The sequence below is a fragment of the Caloenas nicobarica genome, chromosome 9, assembly GCF_036013445.1.
Source record: "Caloenas nicobarica isolate bCalNic1 chromosome 9, bCalNic1.hap1, whole genome shotgun sequence".
Lineage (NCBI taxonomy): Eukaryota > Metazoa > Chordata > Aves > Columbiformes > Columbidae > Caloenas > Caloenas nicobarica.
In genome coordinates this window covers 19,271,512-19,287,527 of record NC_088253.1, presented here as the reverse complement: position 1 = coordinate 19,287,527, position 16,016 = coordinate 19,271,512, and the positions used below count along the sequence as shown (strand labels likewise).

Here is a 16,016-nt window from a genome sequence, read left to right as displayed (position 1 = left end):
AGGCTGTGGAACATCCATCCTTGGAGACACTCAGAACTTGACTGAACGAGACACTGAGTACCCTAATTAAGTTGGTGCTGCATTAAGCAAGGGGTTGGATCAGATGATCTCCCAAAGTCCCTTCCAACCTACACTATTCTATTATTCTACGATACATAAATTTTGCCTAAAATATTTACTAATAATTTACTATTTCTTTATCAATTCTTTTCCACTTGGAGAAGCAGCTCCATTTGGAAAACTGAGTTCTATGCAATCTGTAGAAGTGGGTGTATGAACTAACTCAGTTAAGCCGAGTTTAGATTTACCAGGCAGCTGGAAGGGAGTTTCCCACAAGCAGCTCTGAACTCCCTTCTTTCCTGGACCCAATACCGTCAGGGTTTGCTGAGTTGCAGGTCATACAGCAAGAGCAATCTACTCGGAGATGTACACGGGAGAGATGGGCCAGAGGAGAAAGCTCAGCTAATCACAAGGTTAAAAAGGTTTTCTTAGTCATTAAATGGGCACTTTTTAATCCTGAGATGCATTGTGAAGTAATTATTCAGCGTGTTTTCAGTGTTTCTATGAACATTCAGTATTTACAGTATAAGCAGAACAAGGGATGTGCTAAGCTGGGGTGTGAACATACAATGTGCTCCGTGATAGCAGCTACATATTTGCTCTTCAACCCAAATGAGGGAATTAGCGGCAGCTTCCTCCTCATTTTCCTCTGCCTTATCTGAAAAGAGCATCCTCTCTGTAAAGTGTCTTCAGACCTTGTGTTGAAAATGGGAAAGGTGCATTGAAATAATTGTTATGTGTAGCAGTCTACAAAATGAAAATTTTGATGAAGCAAATCTCTTTTGAAGCCTAGTGAGCAATACAAAAATAGGAAAAAACCCCCAGATTAACTTGTGCTCCATATCTGCATTTAGTATTTGTGCTAGCTGCTGCTTGTATACTATTTAGTGGTTTTGTAGTAGATTATGCAGCGTAATGTCCTGACAAGACCAAGGGGTTCATTGCACACTTAGGAGGGGTAAGAGACTCACAAAATGACATTGTTGGGAAAAAGAATAGACCTGGGTTGGATGGCTCTGGAATTACATAAGGAATTTCTGAACATACATCAACCTGTCTTTTCCACCAAAGAGCAGTTGTGTACAAAGGTGTGTGTAGAAAAAATCATGTAGAAATAAACAGTAACACCCATAATGGAGGAGTGTTATATTCTTACTACTTCAACAGAAATACTGATAAATACTGGGGATAAATACTGCTTTTATTATGCTTGCCAGCTGTAGCCTAATGAAGGAACATAAACCTCATCCTTTTTGGAATATTTTTAGGGATGTTAACTAAACTTGGTAAGTTATCTAAAATGCAACTAAACTTGCCTTCTAGATAAGACGAAAAAAGTATTTTATATTGTGATGTTTTGAAGATTTGAAGATGATACGCACGTGGTTAAAGTTTCTAGTTTAATTCCAAGGAAACAAGAAACTTCAGGTGGTCATGAAAGAAGGATTTTAACAAACTGACAGTTTGTCATTACATCATCAGAGGATCTCCCTAGAGAGTTTGTGTTTCCCCAATTACTGCCCTGAAAGGTTATTTTCATAGTTACAAAGCACCATGCCAATCTATCCTTCTAAATGGCTACTAATGATCATTACTATTATTTAACAGCAGAACAGGTGGAGCTCGGAGCAGGGAGCACTTTCCTTTAATATGTTGTGTGCCATAATGTTTTCCTTGTTCTGAAAATTAAATGGTCAGAATATGTTAATGACAAAATCTAGTACAGGGTGTCTGTCAGAGCAGTGCTAACGATCGCCCAGCGTGCCCCAAAGACAAAGATGTTAGTTTGCAGTCTAAAAATTGGGTATTATTCTGGAAGAGACCTTGCCCTTGGCTGTTGGATGTCACAGGCAGCGTTCAGAAAACACCCTGTGCAGCACAGGGCAAATCCAACACCTGCCGGACCGTATGCTGCATTATCTTGACCATTTCTGCCTTTTTGATTCCGTTAACGCACACAATTACAAACAGTGCAGGCTTTAAAAGGCAAGTTCGCACTCGTGAATTACTTTAAAAGGCAATCTGAGATATTTTACAACACTTGTAAGGATATATGCCAGTTAGGTGACAGCCACTGGGGAAAAATGAATGGGGAACGTTCTTCAGTTTCTCTCTAAGTGGCTGGAAAGTCTCTTCTGAAGGTGACAGGAAGACCAAAGTCTATGAACCACTACATCTCCTACATTTTGTTGGATATTTTTCTTACTCAGGTGAGCACTCTGAAGTGTTCAGTAACCTCCTCTGATGGCCACATAACATGAAATAATTTTTAGTCAAGATAACAAAAATGTCTGAAATCTTTCCACTTACAATTGTTTGGTGACGTACTTTCTGATTTTTTTTAAAACCCTTCATAATACTATACATCTTAACACTGGAGAGTCCTGTCCAATTAATCAATAAGCCACTTCAGTTTTGTGTAAGGAACATAATTGCATTTTTTCTTCAACATAAAAATTTATTTGACTTCAGTTTTTTTACAGTACGTATTCAGAGAGCAAAGAGATTTTTCAAGCTCTCTTGTACCCCGGTTTGTATATTAGGATCTGGGTTCTTTCCCCTGCCTAGTTACAGGATTTGTGAGCAACACAAAACCTAATTATGTAAGTAATCGTTCAGTGAATGGCATCCTGTGATAATCTAAATATGCTACATGCACAGTGAGAAAATTTATAATTCTAAAGACTTATAGTCTGAAATAGTTTATTTGTAACTGTTTAAAGTAATGAAAATTTCTGCTACATGAGAGTGATATGTGCTGTATATAGTTTATTCACACACTACAACTCATTCTTGAATAGTTGGTCACCACGCGTTTCTTAAAACTCCAAGTTTTTAACCGCTGTTTAAAAAAAAGGGCTAATAATGTCCTGTTCATCAGATGTTCTAATAATAATGGTGAAAGAGACTCAGCATGTTTGAGCTTGAGCTTTCTGGGATTTTATGTGTTTATTGTGTAGTACAGTCTAAAAACGAAAAACATGAAACTATTAAAATAGTAGTGACCTTCCAGAGTGAACGACACAGGATACCACAAGATTTCTTTCAATGTGACTGAAGTTTTCTTTTTTTTGACGAATTATTAGTCTGGGGATGTAGTGTCTTGATAACATTTTGAAAAAACCTACAGATCTAGAGTAAGTTTTATACACCATAGCACTGAAGAATTACCAATGCCACTGCCATTCAAGAGGAACGATGTTCCCTTTCAGTACGATGGCCCCGACTTGTCTATTTAACTGTCGTGACTTTACTTACAGGCTCCCAGATTCACAGATCTGGAGGCCAGAAGGGACAATTCCACCCATCTTGCCTCTCTTGGGTGACACAAGAATATGGTTCATTCAGCAGTTCCACATCAGGCCCCAAATTCTGATTTAGTTAAACAACATCTATTAGAAAATCTTCATATTTTAATTTGAAGTGATTCACAGCAAGTACACCATTGCTGTTAGTGGATCTTTCTATGTGCTATAAATAAAATGCTATAACTTTAATGTTTAAAAGTGCATCTCATTTCTAATTTACGACGAGTAAACTTCCAGCCACTGATACCTTTTATATCTCTGCTTGATAATTTCATTTTCCAGACCTTAAATCCTGCAAAGTGGTTTGCAGCTAACTGAACAGATGGTCTCCATATTTCTTTAAGTTTTGTAAAATTTGGGTGCTAATGTGATGGCTCTGTCTAAAATTTTGTAGCTGCTTCAGAAGCCATATTGTAAAATTTCATCATGAGCATTAGGGTTCATCACTTGTGTTCGAAGTTCAAATTCACATTATTTCACATAATTTTGAGGAAGAACATTTTTAGGAAGTGCAGGAATATAATGACCGCATTCACCAGATCAATATAAGTCACTTCTTTTCTTTGTTTTATTGCTTAGAAAAATAATGCATCTCTTAAAGAGGGCACAATTTTGACTAAAGAAAAAGGAAAAAATAAACGTTAAGGAAGATGTGCAGTGTTCAGTTCTGTGCCCCAGTTTTATTCCTGCTATGCCAAAAGTTTATTACTTATTATCTTAAATCTGTACCCATGCGTTCAGTCATATGGACAAAGAGAACAGTTTTCCCCTGTGCTATACTGAGTCATTGTGTACAACTATATAATTACCCACATCTGTCTACAAACTGTTTTACATCCACATAAATCTGCACCCTTTTTAAAACAGGACAAGAAAATCCTCATTTGTTTGTGAAAATTCAAGTGCTAAATATTTATTTGGAGTCATAATACTACATAAGTGCAAAACCTTACAAAGAAGTCATATATGAAAGTTACATTTTCAGTATTTGGGGTTTTTGAAACCACATGCTATAAATTAAAAAATACTAGGTAAACAAAACAGAACACTTTAGGAATGTTCTGAAAGCAGGCACACAAAGCACTCATCAAATGTAAGGAAAGAGTTTAAATACTTTGAGGTTACTGGTTTGTGTTTTTTTTTTACCATAGCAAAGTACATTCAAGTCTATCCAAAGATTAGTATCCTTTGGATACATGTGCCTGAAAATCAGAAAGGAGTTGGTTTTGCTGACCTGAGACCATTCACGAAGCACAAGTGATTCACCATAAGAGGTGTTGTGGGAAATGAAGAAGCAACAGTATTTTCTTCTCAACCTCAAACTTACTCAATAGTTTGTTGAGACTGCTGGGGTACGTAAGAGAACTGCTGTCACTTCGGAGCAGACAGCAAACCAAAAATGATGTGATTTTCTCAAATGAAATTCATGACTAGTGAGTCAATTTCTACCAAAAGAACCCAGTTCTGCATTTCAGAGGTCAGGGAACTCGGTGGGGTGGATTCAGTCAGTCCTTCGCATTAGTGGAGCCTGAGGTCCCCGGTCCAGGGCAGCCGAGTACCGATGAGATTTTCATTCACTGATGAAAGTCCGTAAGCTGCACTTCCCTGTCCTTGTAAGACTTTTGTAGCCTACATGAAGGCTGTACATCTTGAGCTTAATTTTAAAGCCAAATTTCTGTGGACTCAGCTGTGGCCGACCTGTCTCACCTTCCAGGCTTCCCTGTGGGTGAGGAGGGCAGAGAGAGGCAGGAGGGGCTGGGGCTGCCGGGGGCTTCCCAAAGCCAAGGCAATTCCAGCAGCAGCACGAAGGGACGGGATGGGACGGGATGGGATGGGATGGGACGGGAAAAGCACAGAGCAGGGCTGAGCACAGAGGAAGCGCCTTAGAGCGTTCAGAGTAGACCGAGTGGTTTAGGGTTAGAAAAGATCTTGACGTCACTGTATGCGTTGCCTAAATATGTCCCCGCTGGTGAGGAAAGTGACTGCCTTATCCATATGTCGCATGGGAGATTTCTGCTTTGTTGAGCTACACATACACAAAAATGAGCAGCGCAGATTTATCTTAAGGACAGGTACAGCCACCCTGTTGGGTTCTAAGATGCTTTCGTTTTCCTGAAAGAGAGCCACAAGCTTTTGCACCACGAGCATTCTGCAAAGTTGTGAATATGTTCACTTAAGCGCCACATTCTAAAGTATTTTTTGGTTTTCGATACCTGAAAACCTTTTCAAAAGCCTTAATTAAAAAGGAAGGGAAACACGGCTTTACCAAATAGTATGATAACATCTATTTTTTTAATATACATAAATTATGCTCCTGTAAGTGACAGCAGAACCTAGCACATCAGGCATTACCCTAATTATCAGAGTCAAAAGCTATAGGTTATGTCTTAGTAGAAGTCACAAAGCATTATACCACTGGTAGATTCTGATATGTTATTTAAACAGTGCTATACTCATAGCTATGCACAACCAAATCTCTCCAGCACTGTGACGAGCAAGGTCAACCTGGTTAGTTGAAGTTCTGTTTTTTAAATTACTTTTATAAAAATATTTAGCCCTAGGGCTTTTAATTTTCTTGGTATATCTACCATTTTTTTCAGCTTTTCGTATTAAAGCACACTGGAATAATTTTATAAAAGTAACTTTTTAGTTTTTGAGTGTTCCAAAGTAGACTGTCCAAGAATACATAATCTACAATACAATGTTCATTAATAAAACTGTACTGTAGCCAGAAAATAGGTGTGATGATAGCACTTTTCTTTTAAAATTATACCAGTTCATCACCCTGAGTCATTTTCAGGTTTCTATGGCAAATATTTTTTCTGCAGAGGAGGCCTGAGTGTTGGCTGGCTGAGTCTTTCCTCCAGTGCATTTTCAGTCCTAAACCACTACAGGAGATGGGTGTTAAAAATCCTTTCCAGGAGTAACCTTTAACTTCAGGAAGCAAGAATCCTGCTCATTGTAAAACCCAGTCTGATCCAACATCCCTTTCTTTTGATGACAATGGTTACATGACATGGCTGACTGTGAGGAGGAGTCGATAGCCACGACTGTACAATTAGTAACTTAAGAGATCTCCTTCCATCCTGCTTTGCTAAAAGTGAGATAAATGGTGCTGCAATGAATTTTGCCCTTTGAAGGTCAGTGTCCGTACTGCACATGAAACAAATCCTTGCCATTCATGTTTTACAAGAACAATATTAACATTCATAAACGTTTCAGCTTTAACCATGTGATGAGCTTGGTTAACAAAAAAAGCCAACTCCTTATCTTCTGTGAATACTTATTTCACAAAGCAAATCAGTTTGTTTCTACACGAGTATGGACCTCCTGGACTTCTGTGAAGGTCTGCGAACGTGGGGACCTAGGGCGGTGGAAGCCATTTGCTGTGCAACGTCATTTCAGCTCCGTTCAGAGAGGTCTGATCAACTCGATGCTGAAACCAGCTGCTAAAGCGGGTGAGCTACTTACACTCGGGTTGCTGATGTTGCTGAAATTGGTGCAGCACACAACTGCTGCCGTTTCGTAGAGCTCGACAGTGTCCACGGCTCTAAGGTCAGACTGAGAGCGCTGCTTTGCAGGACTGAGAACTCCAAAGAGACTCTCAGTCCTATAGAGGATTTATTAAGCTCATTAAAATAACATCCAGCCCTAAATGAGCCACAGCTTTACATACTCTCTGTTGTGGCTCTCGAAACTCAGAGAGTGTGATTCCCTCACACAATAGCAGCGAGAAGCCACAGATCGAAAGCAGCTGCCACCATGTTTGCAAAGGGGAACGTGCTCCGCACAGTCTGCAGTTTCTGTCCCAGACGGGCGGCAGCTACCTGTTTACCCCATTCGGGGATGGCTCTGTTTGAGTCAGAGGTTCAAGTAACCTTCTCAAAAATAGAGCTAAAGACTAGTCACTTCAAAAGACATAAACCACCCAAACTGACTGAAAACAGCCTTGGTTCATCCTCTGTCCCCCTCAGTGACACTGTATCTGTCACTGCAAAGCCCTATTACACCACTGTGTCATCAGACAGGGAATGAAAAGGTAGGTCTTGCTATCAGTTCTTCTGTGAGATCTAAGGCTTATCACACAGTTCCTCTGCTAACCCCGAGGCTTCCTGCTCAAGTGCTTTCCAAATCTTGAATAAGTGATATATCAAATACTAAATATCTGAAGGCAATCCCCAGCTATCCCCTCAGTGCCTGTAAAAGCGTATGCATTTAAATACACATCCAAAACACATCTTTGTGATTCTCAGTACTAAACAACATCCTCAGTGTGTAACCCTGCACTTTGAAAGATGAACCGCCATTAGACTAAAACTTTTGATCGCCAGAGATGCTTGTGATCTTGGAATGGCTGCTTTTTGGTGGTAACTGGAGCAACAGCAGCTGGACATGAAGAAAGATGTTTAGGGAAAGTTCCATTAGAGCTGTTCCAAGCTGCACAAAAATGTTGTCCTTGGTTTGTGAACTGTACTTCGGACACATATCTTGAAATGGACTGTAAAAAATCAAGGGGTGTATACTCTACGATATAACAGCAATGCAGATTGCATATCCAGAACAAGAGTAGCTTACACATATTAACTGATCACTAAGCAAGACTTTTGCCCTGTATACTAAATAGGCTCCAAGAGCAGCAGTTAATAGCATGGAAGGAAAACTGCATCATTCATGGTACATGAAGAAGGTCCGGTTCCCGTGAAAAGACCTGCCTTTGTCTTCTAAACACAGCAGGCGCTCAGTGGTATGTGATATGAGTGGCTGAAGCACAAAAATTAACGGCAGCACAGTTGCGGAACAATTCAAATCACAGCCCACGGTAGCCTGTCAATAAGTGGTAACCACGCACACACTGCAATATTTGATACCCTTTCTAAGAGTGAGAAATGTGGTATCCCTGGTATTCACTAGAAATACTGTAAGTAATGTCATGTCAGAAAGCCAAAGCGTAGGATGGTTAAACAACGCAGGAGAAAAATCTGCCATCCTTTGTGGTGCTCATGACAAAGCGAGGGGACATGTTATTCAATCGGGAGAAACAGCAGTCTGCCATCAATTCGTCTTGCAATTCCGTGAAGCTTTCCGAGGCAGTGGGGACAACAGTTCATACAAGATTACGAACTACAACAGGCAGTCCACATGTTGAGCCATGCTGGTCTTCGACGAAAGTGCATTCTATCAGTGTAATGAAAGATTGACGAGAATAATAACCCAAAGCTTGCGATGTGTATGATGAAAAAAAACTAAAGGGTGTCTTCCCTGGAGCTTGGAATTTTTGTTATCTTGATCCACTTGATAAATGCCCTACAACGTACTGTTTGCATAGGCCTTAGTCAGCAGGGAGGGATGACAAGGCCACCTTGGCACTCCTGCTTTCATCTGTCACCTGATACAAGTGCGCATCAGGGCATGGGAGAGGCACTGAAAGTCATTCACAGCTGGTGAGATGGCAGCGGCGATGACGGCGGGAGGTGGGGGATGAGCCTCCTGCCAACAGCCTCCGAATGCTCCTTGGCCGAGGACACGGAGGGGCAGAACCATCCGATGCTCCTCAGCTGCCGTCAGGTCCCGCAGGCAGCCTGATGGTGTGTTTGAACTTCAGCTTCCCTACAGGTACTAGCACATCAGTATTATGTACAAAACGGCAGGTTCTGAACCAAAGGGGAGTCTGAGGAAGGAGCCGATCCACATCACCTGCGCTCCGAAGGCATCGCTAAGCCCTCTGATGCCAAACAGTTCTGCTCGGGGACACACGATTCCCACAGTTAATTGACAATCGTTGCACTTGACACCAAGAGACAAAATGCAGCAGTGAGAAGGCCATAGAAGGCAGCCAAGGGCCTCACCCTTTTCATTTTATTAAGAAACATGAGTGTTTCTGTGGGTGTAAAGTAAAAAAGCTGCTATTACCCCAGTATATGTAAAAATACATTATCAAACAGCTTTCTCTGGGGTTTCCGTTGCATCTTTTGTGTATCATCAGTGCACACATGATCAGGGCTTCTGTTGTACATAAGACATTATCAGGCCATAAAGGTAAGTAACGGAAACATTCCATGTTACTAAATTTTGCAGTCTGAATTGTCTATTTTTAATTTACCTGCGTGTCTCACACTCTGTTTTTAATATATATACAGAAAAGCAGTCATCTTGCATTTCAACTGTAAAAAAAACTAATAAAAAAAAATCTGCTCTTCTGCTGCCAAAGAGCTGAAGCTGATAACTATCGCTTCTTTCAGTCTCCTGTTACTTTTATCACTGTTTCCATACTCAGGTGTATTTTGCTGACTACACAAATACTGTATACTACTATGTATTCGTCTGCATATTAGGTACATAATAGCGACTAGTTGGATAAAACATTGTGAAGGTCCTCATCACCTCTAACACCTCCTTTTCTGGCTGTTACAGTGCATCAGTTCTGACATTTCCACACAGAAGAAAATGATGAACCAGTGGTAATGTTTAATTCCATAAGAGCTGAAGCTGCTTTTCAACTTTGCACATTTTTGGATTGTGAAAAGCCTGGGTTTGGGCACCCAGACTATTACAGTCTTGCTTCCGGTTACTGCAGTTGAATCACGAAGTTTTAATTGCCCCTCATCAGTATTTATTCCTTCAAGAACTTCCAGGTCTTTTCCCCTGGAGTCATGTGGTGGCATTTTAGTACATAAATGTCATTTTCCCTGTAACTCCTAGTACTTCATTTGGGATCCAGAAAGTCTCCATCCTCCGCCCTGTATGGATTTTGATACTTGAGTCATATTCTTATTTAATTTGGAGCTATACTGTTGTGTCACGCCATTGCTGAACCTAAAAGCTTGCTGCTTCCTCTGAGATGAGTTCAATCACTTCTCATCAAAGGTCTTCTCATGCTGTGTCATCCTAAATTCATGCGTTCACGTTTGCACTGGAGTATGCTATTCCTCCCTTACATTAATCACCAAAAAACCTTGTGATCGACATCTTTGCAGTCTAAGAGTCTCAGAATCCATATGTGAGCCCAGTAAACATTACTGTGCATTTTCTTTTCATGTGAACTGTATTTAGCAGGAATTCCCCAGCAATTTTCCTGTCAGATTTCTTGTGCTAAAACACCTGAAACCTATTGCAAAAAGATTTCTGAAAGACAAATTCATCAGATGTATTAATGTGATAATGTGATTTTCTATTTCGCAAAACAGTCCCTTCTCCAAAAAAGGAAATGATTCAACGGTTTCAAAAATATTTTTAGAGCAAACTTCCAACTGCATAACATTTAAAGGAAAGTCCATTAGCATAGTCAAACAAATTTTACAAAGTAGTCTTTTAAAAAACTATGGAATGTCACACTTTATTTTGTAACATCTCTCTTATTACTAAGACTAACAAGACACATGAGCAAAGCTCTCCCTTTCATAGTTAGTCTGACATCTGAGAACAGTTTACAATACCAGGGCTTATTGCAGTTAAAAAAAGTTAATTTTTGTATCTGTGAAAGAATTTGACAAGTTGAGCTCGTCAGTTAGAAATTAGACTGTTTATATTTCAGTATATTAGTAGTCACCATTTCTGGAAAAAAAACCCAACACAATAGCAACTCGAAGGGTTTGTTAAAAGATAGTGGCTTCTTAATGTATAATTAGGTAAAGCCTTTAAAGATTTATAAATGTGTATTAACAACCCTGTACAGCATTAAGGAAGCCTACAAAGACCATTGAAAAGTGTAAATACAGAAAAGTTGTGAATAAACAGTTTTAGATGCTGAAATGCTTTTCTCATAGAAGTAGGAGAAAGCTGGCTTTGTTCATCAGAAACATTTTATTACATTGATATAGTTTTCTAATTATACTGACTTGATCATCTGCCTCATTCCATGCATTTACTCCAGTGTATTCTAGTTTATCCCTTTTACCCCAGTTATTAGCCAGAGCTCCGGCAGTGAGCCAAAACTTCATTGTTATTATGCATGTTTGATTCAATGTTACTTCATCACCTCCTCCCTTCTACTCTTTTTTGTTTGCTTCTACCACCTGTTGCATCTTGTTGGAAGTCTAGACTGTGAGGTCTCTAAAGCACAAACTGAATTTTCTGTTGGAACCTGAACCCACTATTCTGATTTGTCCCTGCGTTTGCAAGGATGCTAATTGACAATGATTAGCAATTAGAATACCAGAATACAACTTGTAAGGCAAGTATGTTTGTGATCTCTGCAGACCGTATCAACATCTTAGTCAATACCTATGTTTGTTTAATGACTGTAGTAGGTACAAAACTAAGAACTGCCATATGAGGTCAGACTAAAGGTCCATTTAGTTCAACATGTTATGTATTCCAATAGAAATAAGTACTGGATGCTTACGAAACAGCATCTGTAGAGTAAGTGCCGCCCTTGCTCTACCCTCCTAACTTCTGGCCATTAGCAGTTTAAAGATTTTTTTGTGCCGAAAGGTATGAAGGGACCTATCCTCCAAGAAGCTGTTTTACCATTCTTTGAAACCATTTTCAGTTCTGACTTCCACAACATCCCATGGCAATGAGTTCCAAGATTTCAATCCTGTGAAGAAGTGCTTCCTTTGTCTCACTCATATGCCTAATGATTTCGTTAGCTGCGTGCCTTTTCTTGTGCAATGAGAAGTAACATTCATCGCTGAATTAACTCATCATCCCTCATTTGTCTTTTCCATACCATTCATATCTTCCTCGATCACTTCCAGTTGTCATTAGGTGTCTTCCCTGACACGCTGTGCAACACCCTGTTCGCCCTTCTCTGCATCATTCCCAGTTCTGCGTTCTTGAAGCAAGTGCGGTGCTGCAGATGTGGAAGCACAGTGCTGTTCCCCATCATCCTCAATTGCTTGTTTAATAACACCCCAAATTCTCTTTGCCTGAGGTTTACCTCTGATTAGCAGCAGTCTGGTCCCATGGACCGGACACCCAGTAGGAGCCGGAACACGTTTTCTGGTTTGGTTGCACCCGAAGGGAGGGCGGTCACTGCTCTCCACGACAGTTTGGTGATGCAAACCGAGGTGTGGTAACTGGGGATCACAGGGAGATTCACTTCAAAAGCACGCACCTGATCCAAATTAAAATACTCATGTAGACACACCCAGAAAGTTTCCACAATGATTCCGAGATCACTCCTGAACAGTAACGGCTTCCTCAGGGCTCATTGTTATGCATGTATAGTCAGGATTATCTTTCTTTTGATCATTAGCTTGCATTTATAAACACTGTATTTCAGCTGCTCTCATCCAGCTCTTCACTGTCAACCTTTCTCTTGACAATGCTAAGAATAATCTATAAGTTATCAGCAGTAAATGTGATTCTTTTCAAATAATTGATGATTCTGTTGTCCAACGCAGGTCCCAGTACTGATGTTTGGACACTCTGCCATAACGACCCTTCGTTGCTTCCTCTCTGTGGACCAGGGAGTCGAAGCGATGACCGACCCTTCTGGACCACAGGGTTGTTTCACCAGCAGCTGCTCCTGGGGGATCTTACCAGCAGGTTTTTTGAAAATCCATTTACATCAGCCAGAGCCATTCTTATCCACGTATTGACTAAAAGTTCTGTGAGATGAGATGTGACTTGCCTCTAAAAACTTATGTTAACTCTTCTCCAAACCAAGACATGTTCACATACATCTGCTGATTCTTTTTATAGGTGCTACTAACTTGCCTGCAATGGAGCTCAGACTTTGTTGTGTGTAGTCCCCTGTATCCCTTCCTAATCCACTGGCTGCTGAGCACATGTACATGATTACATTATTATAAGATTATTTCAAATAAACCCCACAAAATCTCAATAAATGCAGCGAAGTGCCTTATGGAAGAAAATCTCCTCATTGTTCTGGTTTGCCCCTCTGGAGGAATGGGCTGCGAGTTTTGTGGGTGGTCAGTAAGAAATCCAGCAAAGCCCAAATGGAGCAACTGCAATTTTCAAATACAAGTGTCTTTCTGGCAGATGTTTTCAACGCAAGTTTTGTTTTAGTGTTCAGTTGTAGTCTACTGATCATGCTGCTACTCTTCACAGTTCGACAAGAGTCAAGCTATTTCCCCTTCTCTGGTAAGCCACAAGAAGAATCATTTTTTCCTATATAGGTCAATCATATTAACTTATTGTGAAAGTTTTTAGAGACCTGATAGATTTGCAACAGTATTTTATATTATAACTGATGAGATAGTATTGAAATAGTATTGGAATCTACGTTTTCTCTGTGTTAATAGAAGGAAACAGATCAAAGTGCATTTCCCATCAGCTTGGCAATGTTACCAGTCTAAAGTTTTGATAATAAACAAGGAATGCGACATTGTTATTCAACAGGCCACAAGGATGATTTTCCTTTTGTCAAAGACAGAATATTCTTATTTACAGGAATGCAAATCAAGTCGGCATTCACACATCCCAGTACTGGTTACCCCACGTTGCAAATATTTCACTTTAAATTGTCTGATACATTATATTGTTCTAATAATTTAAACACAAGGAAAAGCTAACTACTTTTTTTTTTCCCCGGTACCAGAAATTGTCTGAAAAATCTATGGGTAGGGGGGAACAACAAAATGGGATTGCACTGATGAAAATGTACATAGCCAAGAAACTGCAATACTGCTAAAAGTCAAATGAATGGACAAAGAAATGCTATTTACAGCATAGCTGGCCATCACAATTACTCCATTGATTTAAAAAAAATAATCAGCCAATTTCTTTCAATATTACAACACATTTAAATCTTGCCATTATTTGAACTGCCTCTCTCTAAATATTTTAACTTTCAGAAACAATTACTAAACAATGAGTTTATTGCTGGATTTTAATTTTTGAATCAAAGACCAACCCAAAGGAGAGCACTGTATTTGTCATTCAGAAAGCGTTACAAAAAATGATGTCATTTTAATCTTCAGGTAGGTAGGAACACTGAACCTGGGTAAGGAAGGGAAGCACATTCGGTTCCGTGTTTCTGGTGGTGGGAAAATCTTCACTCATGTGTTCAGGCTTTAGAGAGCGATACAGAGTATATTTTCAGTAGCCCTTCCAGGCAGGAGTATATGTGTATCTTGAGATAAATTACACTTTATCTGGATAAAACACTTCATCAAGATTGTAACAAAAGGGCAACATGCATAAGAAATCCATTGGTTTTCAGTATCCCAAAATATGCCAAGCAGTTTACAATGTAATGAGGAAGCTGGAGTGGTGGTGACGAGTGACGTTGTAGGTAAACAACACAGTCATTATGTGCATTGTAATGTTCCACATGAGGCTGGATGCTGGAATTTCTTAGTAAGATAATGAATATTGCCAGAGTTACTCAGTTACAGTTTTGAAACTCACTCAGTATCTTTAATTTAGAGAACTTCAAGACCTCAGGTTAACTCTTTGTTATATGCTTTATAGCTCAGTTTAATCTATTGTCCAGATGATTGCCCAGTGCAGGATCAAAGAATTCCGTCTGCGCCGCAAATCACACCCAGTTTGGAACAGAGTCCTGAAAACTTTCATTGGGCAGCAAGATTTCTAGATTGCTACCGAGGGTAAGATACCTCACAGGTTACATTTCTTTGAGGACAGATGTCTTCTAAAAACCGATTTTGATAGTAGATCAATGACGACGTATAGAGAAATAGCTGATTTTTCAAAATAGGTGTTAGTAAAGCTTTTCTACTAAAAAAAGTAAGGTGTTACTTAACAGGTGAGCAGTGCTCAGCTGGGGGAACAAGCCTGTGTTCTGAAGCCAGCACTGCACCCGCAGCTCAGCATTCTACAGGAGCAGGTGCTAAACTCAGTTCTATATTCTGCCTCAAGTCCCTGTTTTCTGGTTGTGAAATGAGTCTTGTTCCTTCAACACAGAACTGTTATATCAATAAAGGGGTTGATTTAAGTTGAGAAATAATAACGTTTACTTAAATACACCATCTTCTTGTAAGTCACCTCTGTCTTAGAAGATACGTGTGAAATACTTCAAAAATAGATTTCAGCTTTCCGGTTCAATAAGCAGGTTGAAGTATGCGTCTCTCCTAAAAAGTGACTCCATTGCAAGAGATGCGAAAGATGGAAAGCCACAATGCTCAAAAACTTGCATTTCCTCACTTTGTAAAGCAAAGATTATTTCTGAAACTCTGCCTCTGCAGACCAAGCCTCGCACCCAACAGCTCAGCCATGTTCTCTGCGATTTGCGTGTCTCCACATGTCAAAGACCCAGCAGGCCAAACGGGGCCATTGTTATCTTCGAGTTTTGACTTTGCTGGTACCTGAGTGCAGGTCTAAACCAGAGATGTTGTAACTCATCTGGAAATACGTTATCTTTCGGGTGGATCACGTAAGCTAAAATAAACTGCAGCTCATTCTTACACAGCTGCATAAACAGACTAAGATTTAATTGAAACTTGTCGCTATGGTGGACAAACCTCCTATCCATGGGCATTGCATCATTTTGGTGAGAAGATGCCATTTTTTTTAAACATCTCTTTTCCACAAAGACCAACACTTTAATGCAAAAACTCCTGAGTTTTAAAGACTGATTTTATTATTGTAATCCAGAAATATATGCATGTGACAGTCCCTTTCAGAGATTTAGCTATAATCTTTAGATCACTTACCTAAAGTGTTGTAATATAACTTGACACAATGTTAAAATAAGACTTAAGATTTCAACATTATCACCCC

At 39.8% G+C, this 16,016-nt stretch overlaps 1 protein-coding gene and 1 long non-coding RNA gene across 3 annotated transcripts in view; one reads left to right on the top strand and one right to left on the bottom strand.

Moving 5' to 3' along the window:
* The window catches only part of LOC135991916 (uncharacterized), a 93,389-nt gene extending 80,163 nt beyond the window's left edge, over positions 1–13,226 (top strand). The window contains exon 5 of one of the 2 annotated variants that reach the window (XR_010606668.1): positions 12,713–13,226. This is a non-coding gene — a long non-coding RNA (uncharacterized LOC135991916). Of the gene's footprint in view, positions 1–6,664; positions 6,756–12,712 lie in introns of those variants that run through there. The other variant, XR_010606669.1, reaches the window with a different exon arrangement.
* Positions 1–16,016, bottom strand: part of CDYL2 (chromodomain Y like 2) — a 59,450-nt gene that overhangs the window by 38,618 nt on the left and 4,816 nt on the right.